Raw genomic sequence first — 24,493 nt, forward strand, 5'->3', positions numbered from 1 at the left:
GCAAAGGCTTTTATCCAATGGTCCAAGATTCTGTGTGGGAAAAATACCCAGTGCAAATGACTTCAGAAATGGACATTTATATTCAGTTAAGAAATTCCTGTTTATGCTTTGGATTTGCTGTATTGTGACTTAGCAGAAGGAGTACACTTAAACTTCAGAGGAAAGTCTCATGATGTATCATTCAAAGTCTCCATCCTGGCCTAAAATCATGGAATGTCCCGAGCTGGAAGAGATCCACAAGGAGCACAGAGTCCAACTTCTGGGTCTATTGTGTTCTTGAATAAACTTACATGGACTTGCTTTGTGAATCAACACACAAAGTGTCTCCCACTATGATGTGGTGTTTAAATGTGTGGCAATTATAAAGGTCTTGAAAATATGATCCAAGGATGGAAATGGGTCTCAAGAAAATCAGTTACTCCCTGGTAGTCAAGCATTGCACACTGAGAGTGCTCTTAAGAGCTAGGAGGTAACAAGAGAAAAAATGCAGCAATGAAACCAGAAAATGTAAACAAGTAATAGGACAAGGCACCTGGTGCAGCTTGGGAAAATGACATTTTCAAGCATCAGGCAGCATGTGGATAAGTGGATGGAAGTGTCCAGAAGCTGAAACACTTTATGGAGAGACAAGACTTCAAAGGATGTGGGGAATTATTCTCCCTGGAGGAGTGGGCTGCCTACTCTGGCTGGCTGCTTGTAGGATCCTGGAGCTCGTTCTGTCTGCCTGCCCACCCCAGGAACTCTGACTCTTCAAGGTCCCTTTTGACCTGCCAGGTGATTATTTGGGGCTGTGTACAGCAGCACTTGTGTTTTTTTTTTTTTTCTATGGATTCTGTGACGGTCTAACCCCTCAATAGAGCATTGCTGCATTTAAACTTCATTTTCCTAGTTACTGTTAACCACGATTTGGGTCCACACAAGGGAAACAGCAGTGGTAGCAGTATGTACATGGTGCTACTCAAAATGCTACAGTTCCTGTATGTTTTCTTCTTTTGTTTTAATAAACTCCAGGAGTTGTCTTTGCTGCTATGAAAGGGACTCTTAAGAGCTTGGTTATAACTTGTTTATGCCACCAGCTCTATGCCCAAATGCTGATATGGTTAAGAGTCTGGAAAAGATCAGCACTGAAAAGAAAGACAATATGACTGAACATATTTGCACAAACCTTCTCAATTTTCAGTAGGGATGCTAGAGCTGTGAAACATAATTTCTCATTTTTCAGTTGATTTTTTGCGTGTGTGTTTTGTCGTACTTATGTCACCACCCAGCAGGATCTAATTAAAACCAGTGCTCACACATGAAAAGTATCTCTGATTGCCCTAAAAGGAATTCTGTGTTCTGAGACACTAGACAGTTTTGCAACCACAGTTTTTAATGCAAAACAAGATTTGTAAATAAGTCATTTGTATAAATGAGCCAAAACATTCAAGTTTCAGAAATTAATTTCATAAGAATGTGTTTTAAAATAAATTTAAAAAAATATAGTCTTCTAAAACTTTCCTAAGAGTGAAAACAGTTTGGATGGCTACAATGTAAATTATTAAGATTAATATCTGACTACTTCAGTAGCTGTGAACAGTGGGCATTTTTCCAGGTGGACAATCTAGCAGATTTGGCATGTCTTTAATAAAAGGAAGTCATGAATAAATCTGAATAGCAGTTGTGGTAGAAATCTAAAGAGCAGGAAGGATAACTTTATTAATAGTTTGGGTTCACAGTTCAAAAACTTTGTAAGTTGGACAAAGGATTTGCTTTCCAATAATGTCCTATGCACTAACAGTGGCCATCTCTGTTCATATTTAAGAAGAAAATCCAGGAGGAAATTCAAATTTATAGAATATCTTTTCCCCAGATTCTATTATTTCATTAGAAACAAAGACTTTACCTCCCCATGGTGCTGGTCTGGATAAAATTTGGGTCAGACAGATGAGTAATCCTCATCTGTAGTGGTCTTGGTGTTGTGATTATAAAAGTGCAACCAAGTGTCCCACCATTCAAGATGAAGCAAAACAAACAAAAAAAAGATCTACTTGTTCTATAATGGGTCAGTTCAAAATGGATTCTATTGTTCCAATCATGCTGGAAAACCTTTATACAGGTGATAACACTATGTAGAAATTGGGTTTAACTTACAGACTTAGTTTCTTGGCTGCTAATCAAAGGCATATGTATATAAAGATTACTTTCTGCTTTATGAAGCTGACATGACATTTGTGCCATAGACAATATCCTTTGTACTGAATTGTTTTGAATTTCTATCAACCATTCCCATGCTATGTGGCTTGTTGGCAGAGAGCTTAAGCAATGTGGTAAAACAATCATGTTCAATACCTAGGTACCAAAACTGGAGAAGTGCAGTCCAAATTTCTTATGTTCAAGTATGGAAAAAGTGTGTGGCATTGTATACTGGGGTGTCTTCTAGCAAGATTGTGGTTTGGCTTTACTTTCTCCTATGGCTGGCTCAGCCTTCTGATTTTAAGATTGTATTTAAAAATAGTTTTTACTATATTTTAATTAGGTTGGTTAAAGATGTTTTTACTTTGTGCTTGAACTTTTAGGTGGGCTTTTTTTTTTTATAATAGCTTTACATTTGAGTTTCTCAGTATTTATTTTAGCTTGCGTACTGTCAAGAATGTTGGTTTCCAACAGCCAGGCCAAGTTTCCAAAAGTGTTCGATAGTTTCATGTGACACAATTTTTGGGTGACCTATCTGAGATACTTTGTTCTCAGAAGCATTTAGGACCCTTAGCGGCTCTTGAAACCAAGTATTAAGGAAATGTGTTAGACCCAAGTTTGTCAGCTCCCTCTGGATGTCAGAGGGGTTCCTTTAATTTGTTGCTGAACAGTAACCAACTCCAGATCCTCTTCCTTGACTGTGTTACAATGATTCCAAGATCTTGATAATACTTGACTACTTATGAAGCTCCCAAAGATTCCGTTTTATGTCAACAGATCATCTCAGCAAATATAGAAGACTCCTTGTTTGATTTGCTTCTCATTCTTTAATTTTTCCTTTCATGTGTGCACGTACTCCCACCTCTGTGCATATCTAGTAAAGATCAGTAGACACTAAACTATTAACTGTTACTTAGATTATGGAACAGACACTCACTTTTAAAATTCATTGCCAGCAGAAGTAAGGAATGTGCCAACACTGGGGACTTTTAAATCTAAATTTAGGAGCTACTTATTTCATTCACCATTTTTAAAATATTTGTTTTGGGTCTAGCCTGTGGCTTGGCAGTTGCATGTAGCATGCTTCAGTGTGAGGAAATCGAATTTCAGAAAGACTAAAATTTACTGGATCCACAGAATTCAGTTTGAGAGCTGAACTTGGGCTCTAATTTAGGATCCTCATCTTACTCCTTTCTTGGATTGCAGAGAGCTCATACAGACCTGAGGTCGGGGGGCCCTGGAGAAGCCCTGGAGAATGGCTTCTCTTGGAGAAGCCACCATTCTCCCCTGAAGAAAGAAATGCATTTCCAGAGTGTGTTAATCCTCACCTGTGGTCAGTTTTCTTGACAGCACATTGAATGTCCTTTTGAATTTTCTTTTGGGTAACTTGGACTGGATATGCAAAAGAAAGGTGAGGGAGAAGAAAGGTGGAAAACTGCCTCCTGGATAATTCAGAAACAACCAAATCTTCCTGCAGGAACCAACCCACCTTCTCTATTGTGAGCAGCTGCTGTATTAGGACCAGTGATGTGTAAAAGGGACACTCTAAGTTTAAATACAAAGGCTATTTTCATAAGCTATTAGAGGACACCCTACAATGATCACAAAATGCTGAGATATTTAATAGACGGTTTTGAGCACAGTAAAACAGCAATACTAAACCTATCTCTTCATATATACTTAATGCTACAAATAGTGATTTGTATGAAATTAAACTTTAACATGCAATATGCAATATATCTTTATTAATACTGCTCCTAAGTATTGAAATTTTATTACAATTCCGACTGACATAAGTTCTGTTCTTCTGCTACTGTCTTTCCTTTCAGTCTTTTTCTCTCCCCTAAACTGTCTGAAGCCAGTTCAGTATATTGGGTTACATGCCCTTCATGAGGCTTTGCTGAGCAGTTGGAATAAGGTGGTGTTACGGCTCTTTGAATCAGTCCTATCAGTCCCTCCCATATTTAGCTGCATGGTGAAGATATGTCAGTGATCATGGGTGGGTAGGACAATGGTGTCCATCTGTCCTGACGGAAGCTGAAATAGCCTGGGAAAGAGAAGCGATTTACAGAGTATCAAAATGATGTAATGTTTTTGATATTTTGTACAATGTACAATGTACAATGTGTAATTTTGTACAATGCTATTGTAATGTTCAGCCCATATTCTGTGATCACCAGCATTCACATCAGAGTGTGTCACTGGCTAGGAAGGAAGCACATGCTTGTTTTTTATTGGGCTTTGAAATGGTTTATTCCCAGGGTGCTGTCAGGTTCTCATACAATGAAAAAGTAGTAGTCAGCTCTCCTGGGACACACTGATCTCTTAGGTGAAAACAGGCCATCTGCAAGGGGAACATCTGAGCAAGGAGCAGGTGCTGTTTAGCTGATGCAGCAGGATTTTGCTGGTCAATAGAGGCCTTGACACACTTCCCTCCTGGGCTGCTGGGTTACGGCCTTGCTGCCGGATGCCACCAGATAACGTCACTCTTGGCTCTAGCTGGAGATAAGAGTAAGGCCTGTCTGACAAAGCCCATGAGGAACTGGTGCATGAGGGGCAGGGGAAGACCTGACCAACCAGGCTATGTTAAAAGCAGTCCTAAAGAAATCCAACCCAAACCAAAAACCTTCAGCAGGGAAAGCATGATTATCACTTTCTTAAATTCATGGTCTGTGAATCTATAGTATGGAATTAATTGCTTGATATTTTTCACCAAGGACATTTTCATGTACTCCTGGAATTATTATTTTTTTAAAAAAACCCACTCTTTAATAGCTGTGGTTTTCTAAAGAGAGTCATATTGAAAATTGAATTGACAGGTCTTGATTCTCTTCCTGAAGTCATCACCCATGTTCTAGAGGGAATTTCTACAGTTTGGCTAAACATTAGACATTAAATATTTAATACAGAAGAGAAGCAATTCAGAAATACTTGGAAACAGTCTTGTACCTTACAGCAATTATGATGTCCCTGAGCTACCCTTAAACAAAGAGCTTTGTTCTTTTAAAGCAATTACCAGAAATTTTTAAAAAAAATCAAACCAAAAGAAAAAGACAGTGCAACACAAGAGCAAACCTAATGCCAGTAAAATTAGAAAGGGCACACTTTTCACCAGAATGTTTCTGGTTTAAGCAGTATATGAGTAACTGGTTATCTTACATGTAAGATACATTACAAAAAGAATGGCAAGTTTTGAAGCAGTTTTCTTGGACTTCTAAAAAATATTTTTCCTCTCACATACAAAATAACATATGAAAAATAAAACTATGTGTGAGCATAATTTGTTTGCTCTTATATAGAAGACATTTAAATGTTTTTGTTTTGTAAATACACCTAAGGTGAAATCACTGACAGATTTTGATGCTGCAGAAAAGGAGTGTGCCAGTGGAGAGAAACAAAGGGAGAGATTAAATAGTTAAAGCTAAGTGGTCATTAAAGCTGTTGTCTGAATTGCCATCAAAAGAGGTTTTTCATTTCATGGAAAGAGAGCTGAAGAAGAGGTCTGGAAGTCAAGTACAGTTAAAACTCTACTTGAATTTGCAGATGTAAATATTTGCAAGATCAAGACCTTAATGGTTTCTGTATTAAACAGATTGGTCATTTTGCTTATGTTACACATCTGATCATTGAAGTTCCAATAGGAAATTAAAATTATTCCATTTGACTTGTTTTTAGATTCAGATATATACATCTATACATTTATACAAGCCTTAATATTTCTGAAATTATATTCTAGCAACAATTCATATTCATCCAAAATGCTGTGCTATTGGGGAGCAAAAAGATCAAATCTACTTTTCTCAGGGATGGGTAGGTTATTATTCAGGTTTACTAAATAGTCTTCTTGTCTATGTAAATCAAGTGAAGTTAATTATGTAGAAACATTAATCAAGGAACATTACAGTGTTGACAGTACACTTCTGAATGCTCACCTCACATGCCAACATTATCACCATATTATTGTAATTTCCTCATGTTTTCTAACCTGCTTAGCTCTCCCTTTCATACATTTCCACATGAGGTAGATATCCAAATACACAACTATACAATTAAAGTTAGATGTCAGGCATGCTGATAAGGAGTGTGCAGAATTATATAAAGAATAGAAGAAAAAAATACAGTCAGCAGTGAGTAAAAGCCAGTCATGAAACAAAGTGAGACCACACAATTAATTGAAGGGGAAACCTATCTTCTCCTTCACCATTATAATCCCTTGGTCTGGATTTTTGAGAATGGCCCAGTGAATGAAATAGACACTGATTTTCCTTCTTTGAGTGCAGGGAAGAAAATTTGACTAGAGCAGTGACCTTTACCTACAGCATAGACCCAACTACTTTCTGGGGATTTAGTAAAGGGAAACTGTATTGATTATGACATTTACAGACAGAATTCTCTGTAAGATTTTAGCACTGCTAGTTTACCTCTAAGTAGCTACCAAAGTATGATCTGCTTAAAACTGCTTCTATGAGAACAGCAGCGTTATTATTGAGCACACTGCCCTGCATAAGGACCAAGGGCTCATTTTATCATTGCAAAATAAGCTGAAGATGGATAGAACTTCAAAAATAAGAGGCATTTCTGAGCTCCCTCTTTAGAGGAGCCCTATGAAATATTACACTGTTCATGCTCCAAAAAGTGTGGTAGCTTTATTGGAAAAGCTGAGCTGCAGCAGAATTGCTCTTGCACTATATAAATGTGGGACTCCACAAGTTGTGTTTGAAACCAAAAGGGAGACAGCCGACCAAAATTAAGAACTTAGTGGCAACTCAAGAGTTTTCCAAAAAGCATTTCAGAGATGTTCACAGAGAACTTTTCCCAGAAATGCTGGCTTATATATCGCTGCTGTGAAGGAGCAATAGTAACTTCCAACATCATGTTGCTGGCACAACTTTAAAATATTCTGATTTTGTAATGACATCTACAGTACATTACATCTTTGTTTTGAAAACCCATTATGCCCACTAGAATGGAGAGTCAGGGCAAGTGAAGAATGAGGTATTAGTGATTTTCCATTATACCTTACGTATATTGGAAACAAAGCTTGAAAATTTTCACCAATTTCTTACTATTTTCTTCTTATTCTCATAAAAATGAGAATAATTTTTACCTTAAAATTGCCAGAAAAAAATGGGGGAGAGCAAGTGCTTTCATCAGTATCAAAACCTGGAGTGTCCACATTTGCAGTATATCTCAGTGGTCATGGCAAGAAATGTGGTACCAAGGCAATGACCTATCAAAGCCACAGTTAAGTTTCTCAGGTGGAAGATAATGGATTTCCTTGTTCCCCGGTCTGTCCCTCAAGAGAGGAGATTATGGGTGGGAGAGAAGTTAGGAGGAGACACAGCTGGGACAGTTGATCCAAGCTGAGAGCTTATTTCATGCTAACACCACACTCAGCAATAAAACTTCCGGGCTTTGAGGGAAGTAGCCATTGCTTTGGGGCTAGCTGAGCATTTGCTTCTGGGAGATGATGAGTGCCTTTGCATTTGTTTTCCCCTCCTTTTACCTTTCCTTCACTTGTTGAACTATCTTTATCTTATCCCATTAGTTTCTTTGCATCTGCTATTGCTTTTGGCCAGCTGGATGACCAAACTATTGCCTGAAAAGCAGGAGGAGTCTTCCTGGAGCCAGCAGTAGCTCTCATTTTTTTGTCATAATGTAAAGGATGAAATTTGTCAGGAGCATCACTGAACTGTCAGTTGCTGAGGTGAATAAGACCTTCCAGGTGGCTGGCTGGGTAAGCTATATGTCTTCCTTTCAGAAATGAGTTTTAATATATAGTTTCTCTACTGCCTTGATAGATCTCTCTTGTAAATTCAAGCTAGTTCAACTGTACGCAAGACACATTCCATTTACACAGGCTCTGGAAACATCTTTGCAACTGGAATATCAGCGCATACTCTCAGGATGGATTACTCCATGCCTGTCATGTTTCTAGTGGTCTTGCTTCTCCACAGACCAGAAGCAGGTGCAGCACAGTGCTTTGTTTTGAGGCCTGTAAAATGCCAGCATATGTCAGGCAATGCCCAGCTCTGTACTTGCTTCACATCCTGCTTGCAGAAGACAATCAGCTGTATTAAAAGTCCATCTCCAATCAGTTGGGGAAGACAATGTTATACAAAAGACTATAAAAACCATGTGCAATGTGCTAGGATTCTGTTCTGCTGACTTATTTTCTAATCAAAGCAAATTAAATCTAAATTTTTTGATGTTGATTTACTGGACATGACATGACAATTTGTATTAGTATTACAATTAGTATTTTATGGTTAAATTCTTAGCATTACATTTGATTTTTTTATGACTTTAACTTCACATTGAATCACAGTTCTGTCATTTTTTTTTTGACCACTGAGCCTGGGGCTTCTGGGTCCTGTTCTACTGCAAACTGCAGAGGCAAACCTCATTACACCACTGTTTTTCAATAAAACATATTTTTAACAGAGTCATTAAAAAAGCTACTTTTATGGAAAAAGCCATCAAACCGTTTATATGTTGTTAAGAAACAGAAGTATTACATGGTGTCTGCATGTTCCATATGTAACTATCTGGCTCTTCAAAAGAAAACACACAGGCACCAAAGTTTTTATGTTCACATTATTATGTCTTGTGAATACTAGAAATAATATGTTTTCTAATAACCTTTTTGCTATCACATTTCGACCCAGCCATGGTGAGCTCTGATACTTTCACTGTATCTTAAAATCAGACAAACCCCCTATGAAAATTGCATTTTGTCACCAGGTCCTGATTCTGGAAACTACATTAACTTCTATTCTGCTCCATGCCTCTCATTAAACAACTTAGCCTTTATCTGTTAGTTATAGGCTTTTTGTAGATTATTTTACCAATAAAAGTTTTCCAGATACACTGTAACAGCCTTGTTTCTGGCATTAAGAACATAATCCTTGAAAAAATTGCTCTGCTATGGAACTGAATGAATGGATTTTGTATGGAAAGAAGAACAAATGCCTTAAAAAAATAATAATTTGTTGTCCAATGTTAGAGGAATTCTGGAAGCATAACTATTATTTTATGTTTGAAAAGTGCAAATATAATTCAGCTTGCCAGCAGAGTGTGCAGGATGTCCAAGTCCTTCATTCACCCCTGGATACGATATGTAACAGTAGGAAAATTACAACCTCCAAACCAGAAGTGAACTTGGGTTTGAGCTTCAAATTCTAATTTGCCAGTTTTCAGCGTGCCTTTGGATAGAAAGCTATGTGCTGACTGACAGAACCTCATGCTCTGTGAGAAACAGGGGCTGATGTGCAGCTATGCCTCTTGCTATCACACCCTGCTGCTTCCAGTCATGACCAGCCCCGATCCATACATCCAACACTCCCCGCTGTTACCAGCTAGAGAAATATTTCCTGTAGTGCTTTCTCTTTGCACACTTTCCAGATTTTCAATCCTGTCCTGAAACAAATCTTATCATTTTAAATATCCTTCAGTGAGATTTTCTTTCCATGTACGTGTGAAGGTTATCAGGCAATGAAATGCTTTGCTTTCTTCTGTGCGATATTCAGGAATGGTCATTCAGTGTTTGGCTCAGAACTGTTCCAGCTAGCTCATGTTCCACCATTAAGTCTGAAACTTTTGCTCTTCAAATTTAATGTTCCACAATTTAACACAAAATAAAAGTTGTGTTTTATTAACATAGTCTTTATGAGGTCTGCCTCTGAAATGGCTGCCTTGTGCTGTGAGAAAAGCTGAGTTGCTCAACATGTTGTCTCCATCCTTTCAGCTGTATGACTGAAACTGATTTTTCTACTCATGTAGAGAAACAAGACATGATATTCTGGCAACATTCAGTTTCTTCTTGTGCCTCACTCTGTACTTTGTGGCAAAGGCCTGTTTATGCATTCTGAGTAATTTGAAAACTTAAATATAAATGCTTCTACTAAAAATAGAGGTAATGATAGTCAAATATCAAATGCAAGGAAACTGGGAAGATAATTATAGTGAATGTCTCCTTGTAATAAAACATATGCTAACAATGTAAACCTCTCCTGAATTCATACAAAAATTTGCTACTATTATTTTAACATTACCATTTGAGTCCTCTAATTTTTAGCAAAATTAATGTTCACTTGTCCTTTGAAAGAACTTTCATTAACACCCTTTATAACCATTCGTTATTTAACATTTGGAACCAAACTAACCTTTGCAAATGTGCTTGTTACTGTGCTAAAATATGGAACTCAAACAGGTAAAGTTTCAAGAACTTGGCAATGGTGGGAGTTAGAATGGAAAAATTAGCTTTCCTTGAAACTAGTGGTAAAACAAGAAATGCCAATGAAGACAATTGAGTTAACAATGGGACACAGAGTTTGGAAGGACATTCATTCCCTATCTGACTGAGACAATATATATGGTTGTGTAAATTTGCACTGGTGAGGAGAACTTGGAAGTCTGTTCACCCTGTCGTATTTTGTATCAGCTAATATTATGTTGGGACATCTCTTAGTCTCAGTTTAATGAAATAATTGTGCCTCATGAGCATACCAGCCATTTCATGCTTAACAGCTTTGGAGAATCTGAAGGATTCAGCATTGTTCACTGATCACGGGATGTAAGCATTTTCTGGGACAGCAGAAATTTTACATAAGTATTTAATATAATCCTTAGCTATCTATTTTCAAGGCTGAAGAAACCTAATCTTATTTTGCTTAAAACTTGTCCAAATCATACATTCTTCACCAAACTTTCTATTTCTACTATCCATTATCTGCTTCCATATGGCAACTTTGAAGGGTATTCAAGACATGGCTACGCTAGTCATAATACTAATTTTAAACCCATCATCTTTATTTAGAAACACTTCTTTCATGTGCAGCACATTGCATTTATCAACACTGAATTCCACTTGCCTTTTTATTTCCCAACCACTCAGTACAACTCTGCAAGTCCTTGCAGCCAGTTTTTAACTATCCTGAATAAGTTTGCAGCAATCAACAGGAAACCATCACTTTTCTATTCATCTTCTTGTTCAGGGCATTCAGCAAAACTGAACCTTCAATATAGGAAAATGCATTTGGTAATTGAACACCAAACTATTTTTGGTCAAGAGCATTTATTGTTGAATCTACAACTTATTGGAAGTCAGCCGTTTTTGGAATACAGAGATACAGTAAGCATCACAGGATATGCTCAGATCCTTTCCCTTCCTGGATCTTTTGGACTATGGGAGAAGAACTGGAACGGGGTATGTCTGCTGATCGGGAAATGCACTGAGATTTCTCTTACAGACTTAGATTCTAATTTCATTTCTAATTGGAATGGCTCCCAGTACTCTCCAAGGCCTGTCTAAATGACTACAAGGTAAGTCTTTAAAATAATAAACCAAATTAGGGATTTAATAGTGTAAGATGTTAACTTTGAAATGACAGCCATGATTTCTCCTTAGAGGCATTGCATGGGATATTGTCTGCATCATTGTGAGAAGGAAATTGCTAAGGTAACTCACTGCATTCCTGGAAGCATTAATGAATACTTAAACAATTTTGCCTTCAAATTTTGGACAAAAGCAATCCTTGATGCAGTCCCTCAACCAGATAACAATGATGTGTGTTTGTGGTTGGAATAGACTGAATATGTGTCATATCTGAGGAAGGCCACAGAGATTTTAGTTCTTAGTGGGATTTTTTTCTTTCGGCAGCATTCTGATTCCAGGCAAATGTGGGATTTGTTCTCTGGTAGGCAAGTCTCTTATATCCCTAAGGGATAATTTGCATGCCAAGCTAACCAAGTCTGGTTGTGCCAATTTGCATAATCACGTATGCTGTAGGTAAATATGTCTTCCTGTGCTGAATCTGCTCCACAGAAAGTGAGGATCAGTGACACCTCAAAGAACAGACACCCCAAATTCCCAGCTCTCAGCCATGCATCAAATTGTACACAAAGACAAGGAACTCAAGGTTTTGTATCTGACACAGTGCTGAATTTGCAATAGAGAAGGATGTTTAAATTACTGTCTTAGTTATGTGTGCAAACAGCAACACTGGCCCCTTTTCCATGTTAGGGTTTGCCTTGTGGAGTGATTGCAAAGCAACCAGCTGGGCTGCTCTTGAATGAAGCTGGACTGGAAGATGTGATTCAGGAGTGAATATAACATGTTCCTGCGATCAGAGATTGTTAAGTTGTTTAGAGCCAGTCTGATGTAAAATGCTTGAAATACATATGGAGCAGATCCTGGCTCTGCAGCAGCTATTTCACCTCCCATATCTGCTTCTCTTACACTGTACTACTTGTTTATATAGACATCCTCCTGCTGCTCAAAGGCATGAAGGAGCTATTATGAAACTGGTCTATTGCACTAGTCCCTTTCTGGGTTTTGGACTAATTTTGTAGAGAACAGAGAGAAGTTAGGTCTGACTTTAACACAAAATAATCAATCTGCTTTCTCAACAAAAGAGACTACTTCTAGGTACTTACTACAGATGTGCACTAAACCTCCTCTTTCGAGTAGACAAGCACACTGTACCTATGATTCAAAATGTCAGTAAGTTTGAAATATAATGGAAGGTTAGTGAAAATCACACCTCTCTTCAGTAACACTCTGCATTGTCTCTCTTTCCTCTCTTTTCATTCCCTTTTGTATTATTTACTTTCTGAAATACATACAATATGTATTTTCCAGTTTAGCTTTGAAGGAATGTGTGATATGAGTTTGGTAGTTGGCTCAGCCATGTGTTTCCTCTGTGGTTTGGTCCTTCATCAGTGAAATGAGAATATTCCTTTATAAAGGTGTCATGAAGATAAATTCAGTTAATTTATTGTGAAGCTCTAATTTGTAGAACCTCTGGTTAAATTGTTCCACTCATCTTCTGCCTCTCTAGATTTGCTTTTTCAATCAATTTCTCCTCTGTGAATATTAAATAGATGCCTTTTCTGTTTCTCATAGTGCAGCTTACCCCCAATTCAAATAATGTAAAACATTGTTTGTTTATCTTGCTTACTCATTTGTCAGATGGCCTTGTCTATCTTGTACTATTCCCATCCACGTGGACATTGTTCTAGTAAGTTTCTGTTGTTTCTGCTGTCTGCTTGAGTTTCTTTTGAGAAATGACATATCTGACACATTTGACACATTGTCCTTGACTGATCAATGAATTTGAGGACTAGAGATCATTATATAACATGTTAAGAATTGGATTTTCAAGCTGAGGTCCTGTCTATATCCAAGATTTTTTTTCCCCTGAATGCTTTGTGGCCTTTAAAATACACAGGTAAAGACTTTTCCTAGTCTCACTTTTTACTGGGCTCATTGATCTGCTTAGAGTCTACTTTGCCAAGAGCTGAATCAGCAAAACTGGGAGTGCAGCAAACTGAATATATCTGGAGCTAGTTTTGCCACCAGAGAAATCACAAAGTACTACTGTGTCTCCTGTCAGTTTGGCAGCTTTAAATCTGCATTCACACTATTTTAGGGCTGACACCAATATGTTTGCTAGCTTGCCTCCCTTCAAGAGTATGAAAAAACTGCAGATTCTCTTTGGGGAAAACAAAAGGAAGAGAACACTAAAAGCCCTTTATGTAGAAGATTCTGTGCAACCAATAAGAAAGTAACAAGAGAAGGACAAGGTGGAGAGACAAGCAATCCCAAACAGAAAACCTAGCACACTTATTGGGGTACCTTCCCTAATGTACCAGGACACTGTGTCAAAAGAGGGCTGTGGAGACTAAGGATAAAACAGAAACAACTTCTTCTCTCTCATATGAGGAGCAGAAATAAAACCAGTACTTCCTGTATTTAATGTTTAAGATCCCTCTCAATGTTTACTAGGTGACTTAATTTTACTTTTCACACCTATTTTTAAACACCTATTAAGTCCCACTTAGTCCCTTGGCATTAACAAGCTACGTTGCAAAAAAGCAAGGCTAATAGGATGCAAAATTAATCATTGTGTTTGTGCCTCATATTCTCATGACTCAAGTTAAATACTCCTAGGAAGAAATTTATTTTTTATTCTCTAGAAAAAAGAAATTTTTAAAAGAAAAATTAGAAACATTTAAAGAAAAAATGTCTTTCCTAAAAAAAATCTTAAATGGAAAAGTAAAAGACATTTACTTCATTGAAGATGAAGTATTTAATATATTTGGAGCCATATATATATACAGAGTTCTAAAGCTATACTTATTTCATAGCTTTTTGGAACACTTTATGGTTGTGTATCTGCCTACTATGGTAGATAGTATTTATGCAGCAGCTTGCCTTGATGTGCAGAGAGAGAGTACAACAGTGAATCACTCAACACTGTATGCTTCAGCAATCCAAAGGCTCAACACCATAAATCAGATGGGATCTGATAGTTGACCCAGATTTTTAAAAATAAAGATTATACTGTACTTGTGGATTTTTTAGTGACTTCTGTCTCTCAAATATTATGTTTCTGAGAGCAGAGCTCTACCCCTGGGATTGCCCTGTTGCATACTGGGATTCCCATATTTGTTCCAACATCCTGAAAACCGAAAGCTTCATTTTCCAGATGTTCTTTCTGTCAGCCTGAGAGATCTTGCAGGGCATTGGTGACTTCTGTAAGTGACTCAGTTCTCCAAGGGGTGTCCACATTCTGGGCTGATAAAGTCAAGAACATACAGCAGAGAATGACAAGAGGGAGTCTTTCAATGAAGGTCCCCCTCCTCACTGCTTTTGTCTTTTTTTATATGTCACTGGTAAAATTTGCCTTGTTTTCTGTGTTTCTTTGTGCCTTGTTTATATCCTAGTTGCCTCAATAACTACTGTTCTCCTAAATTTACATTTTCTTTGTCAACCTTCTGGTTAGCCAGCCTGAACCTCTTATGTGAGCTCTCAGACCAACCCTCTGTCAAACTTCTTGTATTTTTGGAAGACATTGGCTTCTATAAGGCTTTGGAGCAAAGAAGCAACCCTGTATGAAACCTCTTACTCTAGGCTGGGATGAAACAGTCCAGAAGCTCTTAGCTTAGAGGCAGGCTGCACATTAAAGGAAGAACTCAAGACCTACTTAATTCCTAAAATAAAAAGGAGTGGCAAAGGAGGGAGCAAATCTTCTCCCAACTGCTTATGTGCCTCATTTCCTGAAGAAATGTGGGCTCAGAAGTAAAGGTATGGGGGAGTTCTGATGACTTCTTGCAGTGGCCCTGGCTCCAAATTTGGTCATCATCCATCTCAGATGCGAATAGTATGACAGGCAGTTTGTGGGAGAAGAAAGGGGTGGATTTTGAAATAGGCTGTTGCAAAGCTGCCTCCAGATCTAACCAGACTTGGATCACATTCCAGAAGAGATCTCAAGAGCTGGAAACACTCAACACATGTTAAGTCCTTGGCAGAGGTTTTCAGAAAACTGATTTCCTCGCCTGCTGCTGGGAAGCTAGACTGTATATTCTGATAAATATCACAAAACATGGGCACCTGCAAACAGAGAAGGGTATATGGTGTGTTATCCTTCATCTTCTAAAGGGAAACAAAGACTTATTTGTTTCCCTTTAGAACAGGAAGAAAAAGCATTACTTTATCAATATTTTCTCACTACACAGCCATCATTTCCATTTGTGTGACCATACAGACAACTCTTGCACTTGCGTACCTCTCTCTTCCATATTTTAAGAGGTTCAGAAAATACTTGGGGGCTACTGGGACTGTGGAAAATCCCAGTCTGAGGTAAAAATCTCTAAATGGGTTGGAATTGAAATAATAAGATGATAATTCTTCATTTGTGATGTCCTGCTACACAAAGCACATAACTTTTGTTGCATAAATTAACTAGGAAAGAACACCAATGGCATCATACAAAAAAGGATTATGTTGAAAACATATTTATGTTCTGTAACCTGATATGCAAACATAACAAAATGATAATTGCAAATTACTATTCAAAAACCTAATTCAGTTATCTTTTTCTTTGTTTCTTTTGTTTTGTTTTGCTGTTGGTAGTGTTTTATTTTATTTCTATTAATCATGCTGTGAGAACAATAAGCTTTACTTCCAGAGGACTAGTAGACAGGGTCTCTGAAATGGAATATCCTTTGTGTAGTAGAATTGAAGTTTGTTACAACTCTCATGTAATTCTACTGATTGAGAACATGGCCATGGTAAGAGAACTCAGCTATAATAATTGATTTTGTGTATTTTAAATTGGCTTGTGCTTTTCTAGTATTAAATCAGAAATGTCAAACAGATTTTTTAACTATATGAAGGCATAAAAATATTGTTCGACTAGCCAGGAAGAAATTATATTCTCAGAGGATGCTTGCTTTCTATATAGGACAAATTTTTATATAACCTATCCTCTAGAGTGTGAAATATGACCAGTTTTCCTAAAGAGAAAGGTAGACATAAAAGAATGGAATAAAGAAAATAATATTGTGCATTGATTACTTGTGCTTACTTCTGTTTCCAGCCATGCTCAGACTGTAAAAGTCATAAACAGATGCTTGAAAAATCCCACTGTTACATATGAAAACAAAACAAAGAGCTCCTTCCCTTACAGTGTTTTCAAATACAGTTTAAAAGCAATAGGGCTTTTCTATATTGACATTATGAGCTTTGTTTTCAAAGCTGAGTCCCAAAAGAATTGTGAACCTCTCACAGTAGCTTACCTTCCATAAAGCTTGAAATGCTTTTTTTCCTCAGGCATATACTTTCTACTGGCAACTGCTTGTGGTTGAGCAGAGGCACAGTCGAGCATCTGTGAAGCGGTTTGGTTTTTCTTAGCCGAGCTTTTAAAGACATAAAGAATTAACTCTGTTCCACTATTCATACATCTACTTTCTGGAAGAACCATGCCTCTGAAATGTCTACTGTTATCTCCTTCATCCCATTGTTTCCTAAGAGAAAGATGACTTCTATCAGTCTTAGTAAAGGATACTCCAAATCCACAAAGATTCTGTGCCAAAACAATGTTACATGAAGCAGTAAAATGGGTGTAATCCCTACAGCAAAGATCAACATCCACATACAAAGATTAGGACAGTTTAAAAGGTTTTGTTTGTCAATAATATATTCAATCCTCAATATTTTCCTCTTTAGACACTGGATAATTTTCAATGTGCATCTCGTTTTTTTTTTTTTTCTCATTGCTTTGCATTCCTTGTTTCTCCTGTGATGGACTAGTGTATCAGGAGGACCAAAGAGACTTTACTTATCCCTCTTCTGGGAAAATTTAGTGATGCACACATGCAAATAGTTTTAGGCAATCTTTGTTAAAGTCCTTTGTCTCAAGCTTTTTGTTTCCAGACCCTTTTGTTTTTGGAATAAGACCAAGCCTCATCCTTTAAATTTTTTCTTAAAACCTGCTGGTTTTGGACAACAAAGATAATGGTTCCTTCTGCTACAATTTCATGTGATTAACTGAGCTCCCTCATTATTCCTTGCACAGTATGGGTAGGCATTATTCTTGATTGCCACCTAAAAACTATGTACTGTTGCTGACATTCAACTCTGTTTTGTATACTCGCATTATTTTCTATTGGATCAAATGGCACACACAGAAGTTGATGATTCCACTATGGATATCTGCTGTAAGCAAAATCTTTTTTTAGAATTGTAGCTGGGAGGATTTATCTTCTCTTTACTCACCAGTCACTCAGTTTCACATGTACATAAATTAGTAAGAAAATGTGTGCTAAACCAGAAATCAAGAAATTTTGTCTCTGCTCAAGGAAGCATAACAAAAATATGTATCTTTCTAGAGACAGCTAATTTTCTACAGTGTTAAAGCCAAGGCTACACAGCAGGGTAGTCTTTCAGGTAAGTCATGCTGCATCAATAAAATATCTAATGCAGAAAGAAAGGAGCACATTTAATCATTCCTGATTGTGGATGACACAACAAAGTCCATGTAGATAATTAGAGATTATTTGTTTATTTGTAGTCATGTGGGTTACTGTGAAGAGATAACATTTAAAGTATATTTTCATAGCTAACTATTCTGTGTTTCTTTTTCAATATACTTGAACTCCTACTGGCATATGAATTTCTAGTACCATTATTTTTGTGGAGAGGGCTCAAGAAGTAGAATCTAAAATTTATAGTAAAATTTGTTTGTGTGGTTTACAGATCAAAGAGCTTTGATAAACAGCTGAAGGTTCGTGCTGTTATTTACTGAGGTTTAAATTCTACAGCATAGCATTCAAATTCCTATATCCTCAAAAACTTCCACAAAGGCCAGTCATCCATAGAGCTATATCAAAATCATTGCTTTGAAACCAGTGCTGCTTTTGCACCATGGCTGTTAGATCAGGTATCTTCCCTCCTCCCTAGTTTCCATCAATTTCCCCTCTTCCAATTCTTGTGGGTGTTTTATTTACAAGGTGATATTATTTTTTGTTAATAGTTTCTGGTTTGGATACCTGAATAGGACTTTATTTCAAGTCTTATGGGGAAAATTAAATAAATAAAATATCGTCTTCAGTTTTAAGGCATTAACTCATGAAAATTTTGCTGGGAATATAGAATATGTTCAAAAGAAATTCTGTCACTTCCTGGATTGAACAGAAACACAATAGTTTATAAAAGAGGTTTCAAAACAGAATATCTTAACTTCTAAATGTTTCTGCAAATACTTAATCATCAATTTTCTTGGTCAAGTAGTTCCTGCATTCAATCTACACTTATAAACAAAGCCACTCCAGCAAATTTGCCTTTTTAAGTGCGTGGAAAATCAAGAAACAAAAAAACCTTTGCTCCTCATTTACCTTTACATCTCCTTTATATCAATAACTGTTGTCCTCTACGAGGAGCTTCCTTCGATTTCTGTAAATAACTGGTGGTGTGAAAGGCTGTCTGATCAGTGGTCTCTAATGAAAGAAGAGTGGTTTGTAGAAGGAGGATTTAAAAAAAAACATTAAACACTTACAAGTCACTAGCTCTTCCACTCTATGGCATCCATGTTTGTCTTTGGTGAATGTCAGTGTCATTCTTACTAAACCTTTATTTAACATCTGCCAATGTGTCTGAAAACACCTGCCATCTTATCTGAATAGTCTGTTTTCCTCTTTTTCCCTAGGTTGGCTTAAATTTGAAAGGATACACTGTCCTAGGCTGAACACTTGTAATGTTTTGTGTGTTCATTATTCTTAGGTGGGTAATTTTCTCCTAAATTCATTCAAATGTTTCTTGAGTTATCTTTTCTAAAATAATTGTCCTCCAAACTTACCCTTTAGGATCAGTTACGATATGAGCAGTAAATCTTCAAGGTGCTGGGACTGAAGAAGGCAAACCAAGCTCAAACTCCCTCTCCAAGCTGGATGCTGAGTTACAGCCCTCCAAGGAGCTCACACACCTTGCTATGACGCCCATCCCAGATTTTTCAATATTGCACAGTGAAAGATTTTACATCACTTTCGCAGTGTCAGAGATGAGACCAAAGACATTAAGAAATCTTACATAGCAGGCTGCTGGGCTGATGAGATTAGCTTGAGCTTTGTCATCCCAGATTTGTTTTGCACAGTTCATGGCCATACTTTATACTCTATTGATAAAACACGTTTGTTTGTTCATCATCATGCACTTAAATTTTGAAACATTATTGAATGCTTTCAGGTCTGCCCTCAGTGGCCAGTCAAACTGAAAGTCTGATAGCGTAATGATTCAAAACATTAGTATAAGCCTCTTAATGCAGTTTAAAATGCTCGTGGTAAAACAGAGCGAAAGGAATTATACATTTAAATCCTTCTGGGCCCCTTTTGAGCGTAGGGCTGGGCTTTGCAGGCCCGCTGGCTGCGGCAGCCATGGCAGCTCTGCACTTGGGGTCCTTCAGGGCGTCCCTCGCCCAGAGCCATCACCCACAGCTGACACTGGAGGTTTTTCAGCTCTTTTCCTCCTTTCTCATTTTCTGATTGCGCTATCAGGCGTGCACATGCAGGGTGTGGTGTGTAAAGCACCCACGGGCCTGTTCAGAGAGCCGTGAGGAGAGAGCAGCAAATGGAGGAGTGAGATAAATGAGAAGGGTGAGCTCGGTCCCTCCTGCCTGCAGAGGAGTCTCTGCTCCGGTGCCGGGAGCAGCTCCTCCCCCGCCTTCGGGGGCTGTTTCTAGCACCTTCCTCGCCCCCATTTATCTCTCCCAGGCAGGGTTCTGACCCGAGTTCAGGTGTGTTTTCCAGCGGTCTCTATCTGGGCTGTGGGGCTCGGCCGTGTCCTGCGAGTGTCCACTGGAGCCGGCTGTGGGGGCTGTGGGGCAGCCCTGGCTCCCCTCGCACAGGCTGCCCCGGCGCCTGGGCACCTGTGCCCAGCACAAAAAAAGGACAATAAACTGGTGAACGAAGAGGCCATCACTGTGAACTGTAAGTAAAATGAAAGAAAAACACAGTTTGATCTGTTTCAGCTGACAGACCCTTGAGTCTTTCAGTGCTTTGTATTGTTCAGGGTTTCAGGTTAAAACCCCCCTGAAATCAAAGGATGTAGTTATGTGTAGGGGGATACAGTATGGGTAAGTGAAGGTGGTACAGAATGTAATTTTATCCCCTAAAGAGTTGCAGCTGAGCTAATTACTAAAGATTAGGAGCAGGCCTGATGTTAACAGGCTGCACCTGTAGCCAATAAGAAGTGTTATAAAGGAGTGGATTGGTGGGAACTGGAGTCAGCTGGCTGCTGTGAGGACAAGTAAGAGCCAGTGCCTAGAGTTTCTTCTAGTGCCTACAAGAAACAATAAAGAGATATGAAACTCTAGCAATATGGAACCCTTGCAATGTACTGACAATAGAACTCTTGCACTATAATGATAACAATGATGGCCCTAAAAGCTCCATGGTAAACATGCTTTGCAGTGATAAGGACCCTTTCAAGCACTGCAAGATCTCCCTTTCCCCTCTGTAGAGAAATGATTACTGTCTTTTTATAGCCATGAATCCCATACACCCAAATCCAGGATCTTGCACAGAACTATTTGTTTCTTTTTGTCTCAAGTGAGGGCTGAACCATGCATGGGATAATACCATGTTCTCTGCAGGAATATAGGGCTAGTTGTTTTTGTTTGTTTGCTTTTGTTTAGTTTTTTTTTTTTTTTTTTGTTTTCTTCCCCAGCATTGATACCTGACTATTTAGCAGATTCTATTTACTTTGCTCTTCCAGCAGCTCCAGGTTAAAGACAGCAAATGGATAGCATATCCAGGCAATCTACAATGCTAAGCTTAGGAAGAGTTAGGAAAAGACAAAATCCTGTTCCTATAACTATGCCCAAAGTACTCACATAGTGTGTTCATTAAGGCAGAACTGATTGCAAGAAATGTGAAATGCTCTTAACAGTGGCAGGCACTGTTGTATCATTCCTGTATTTTTAAATAATCATTCCTGATGCTTTAATATTTAGGGATGGGTGAGTCTGTTAAGACCACATAAACATCTAACCTAAACATTTGAGGTTTGAAATAGTTTGGTCAGCTTCCCAGCTCCACTCCCAGTTTTCATATGCTCCAGCACTTCCCTGTTGGGACAAATCCAGAAAGGGAAATATCAAAATACCATGAGAGGCTGTTCTCTGAAATTTGGTGGCTCCATGCCAGTGACCTGTTAACCCAGCAGCCAGATGAGCCATGGTCATAGGTAATGCTTCAGTACAATCCACAATGCACACCTTGTTCCATGGCTCTGCCTGATTTTTCTAGTATGCAACTGCTGGAGCTTAGAGATGAGGCTTAGAAAATATTCCTGAAATTGCAAATAGCAAAATGTGTATACTTCAAATCTAGGCATGATATTGATTATTATAGAAAAATCCAAAGTTTAAAATTAGAGAGAATGAAGGTTTTTACTCAGACTGCAAATATATCTATGTCAGAGAAAAATACTTGATGCACCAAGGCAAGTAATATTTTTCAAAACAAAACTCTTTTTATTACAGATGCATGAGGGAAAATTGAAGCATTTTCTTGACTATTTAGGGGATCTGGACAACCGATAGAACAAAACAAAAGATGACTTAGAGACTGTTTTCCAATAATTCCCAATTAACTCCCCCCATAAATTAGTGTTGAAAAAAAGAGAATTTTCAGAATAATTTCTTATTTTATAGGTTAAAAAGCAGAATGTGCCTGAAGTATCTTGCTTAGTCCTGGATTTAGAATGATTTAGTAAGATTAAACATTACTCATAACTGAATACTTTATTATCAAACATCTGTGTCTTTGTATCTCTATCTCTGTATAAATATTAAATGAAAATTTGGAGAACATCAACTGCTCAAGAAAATTTTATAAAATTTTAAAGAACAAGTGATGAACTTCTCACAGTTTTGGTGCTTTTGAGACATTAGTTAGTGGTTTGTTTATGCTTTTGGTTTCCTTCTTTCTTTTCTGTTTGGTAGAAGTAGTTTTGCACTGTGCTAGTAGAGGGTTGTATCAGTGAACTCCTCCTTTAGGACAGATGTGATCTTAAACCAAATGAATCCCTTTCTTTAGGACTTTGAAAGTTTTTGGGCTTTTGCTCGGCAGAAAGTCTCTAGACTTCCTGGTCAAGTTATATGTCTTTGTAACCCTGATTTTGTGTGTGATATTGCTGTTAATCAACTAGGTTGAGTATAACAAACATTCTGTGTAATATCTACAATGCAGAGCCACCACTTGCAGCTTCCTAAGAGAGAGATGAAGGTGGGAACCTGTAGGATCTAATAGCACTCTCATTAACTAAGAGCAAGACATGTTCCCAGTGCATTTAAGACAGGTGACTCACACTTGTCACTTGTGTGGGGTCCTTGTCTATAGGCTTGTTCATTTACTTAGAATTTTGCTTTTATTTGTTCTAAAATATACGTTTTGCTTTGTTAGAGAAGATACATGTTTGTAAAAAACACACCTTGTGTGTGGACGGAAGGTTTGGGCTGGTCGTCAGTTCTGTAATTAAATGAAATCTGTTGCTACTCTGTAGCAATGCAGGATGGTGAATTATCACACCTCAGTTCTCCAGAGAACAAAGCAGGAACTGGGAGCGTGCCTTCAAGTGGAGTGATGAGTGGGAGAGGGAGAATGGAGAAGATGAGCAGGGCACTGCAAACAAGCACCCTTGACTTCCATACCCCTCAGAGTGTTTTTAAAAGTCGGAGGCTTAAAAACTGAAAAGCATTCTTTTGTTTCCATTGAGAAGTCAAAGTAGAACAAAGAAATCCTGATGCTATTTTTAAGATGGTCCAAGGCTGATATTTGCTAACCACACATGTCTAAAGTTAGACATCTAAATGCATGAATAAGTAACAGATTTAAACTGAAGTGCGAAGTACTCATCACTTGCAAGTCAGTCCTTTTGGAAAGAACATAGATGGAAGTTGTTGATACTCAACATGTAGAAAAAATGTAATTCAGAGCAGGTCTAACTTGGGTCCAAATTTCATCCTGGTTTTTTATCCTGTCTTCAGAAATCTGCTGTCCTAGAGGTGGAGATGGCTATGATTACTTTCTGCTTTTTTGCTTTTTTAAAATGAATCTACTTTCATAACTAAGAACTCATTATATCTGGACACTTTGTTTATGCTTTCTAGTCTCTCTGAAACTAAATATGCAGCTGGAGGTGAAAGCCAAAATGCAAACTGTCTTAATACTTGTTTATATTTTCTTTTCCTTTTATCTGTTCTTTCTACCTCCCTCTTCTTTACTAAGGTTTACAAATCCTTATTTGAATTCATCTGTCAAGGGTTATGCTTGTTCCTGCATGACAGGAACTCATTAGATCTGAACACATTTGATGTAAAGTCACTGCTCAGTTAATGAAAAAGCTTGTTGTTTGCTGTGAAAAATAAATAAATATTGAGGCTGTGGTTATAGGATTTTCATTGCTTTCTGGGGGTACATATTGGGAACAGATGTGAATGGGCAGTCAGCCAGGTCTTGCCATCCGAGACATGGCACACGGGCACATTTTGGTATAAACTCTTTTAAATGTCAGATCATTCTGGCAGCAAACCTGGTTGACTCATGCTACAAAATGACTTTTTAAAAGGACACTTCTCTATTACAAAACTATGCTGTTGTTGTGGGTTAATCCTGACAGGCAGTGAAGCACCACACAGCCACTTTCTCACTCCCCCCATCCCTGCAGGAGGGTGAGGGAAGAGGAAAGGAAGGACAAAAGCAGGAAGACTCGTGGGTCAGGATAAAAATTGTTACATAAGTAAAGGAGAAGAGAAAGAAAAGAGAGAAAAGAGGTGATACAAATGTAATCATGCATCAACTCCTGTGTTTAGACTGTTTCCCAGTCAGTTCCCCAGTGAAGTATGGCTCACCTACCAAAATTCCACCCCTCTCTATTTTATTGCTGAGCGTGATGTCATCAGTTGGGGTCAGCTGTCCTGGCCGTGTCCCCTCCCAGCCTCTTGGGCAGCCCCAGCCTGCTTGCAGGTGTGGTGGA

The sequence above is a fragment of the Melospiza melodia genome, chromosome 1 (assembly GCF_035770615.1).
Source record: "Melospiza melodia melodia isolate bMelMel2 chromosome 1, bMelMel2.pri, whole genome shotgun sequence".
NCBI classification, from domain to species: domain Eukaryota; kingdom Metazoa; phylum Chordata; class Aves; order Passeriformes; family Passerellidae; genus Melospiza; species Melospiza melodia.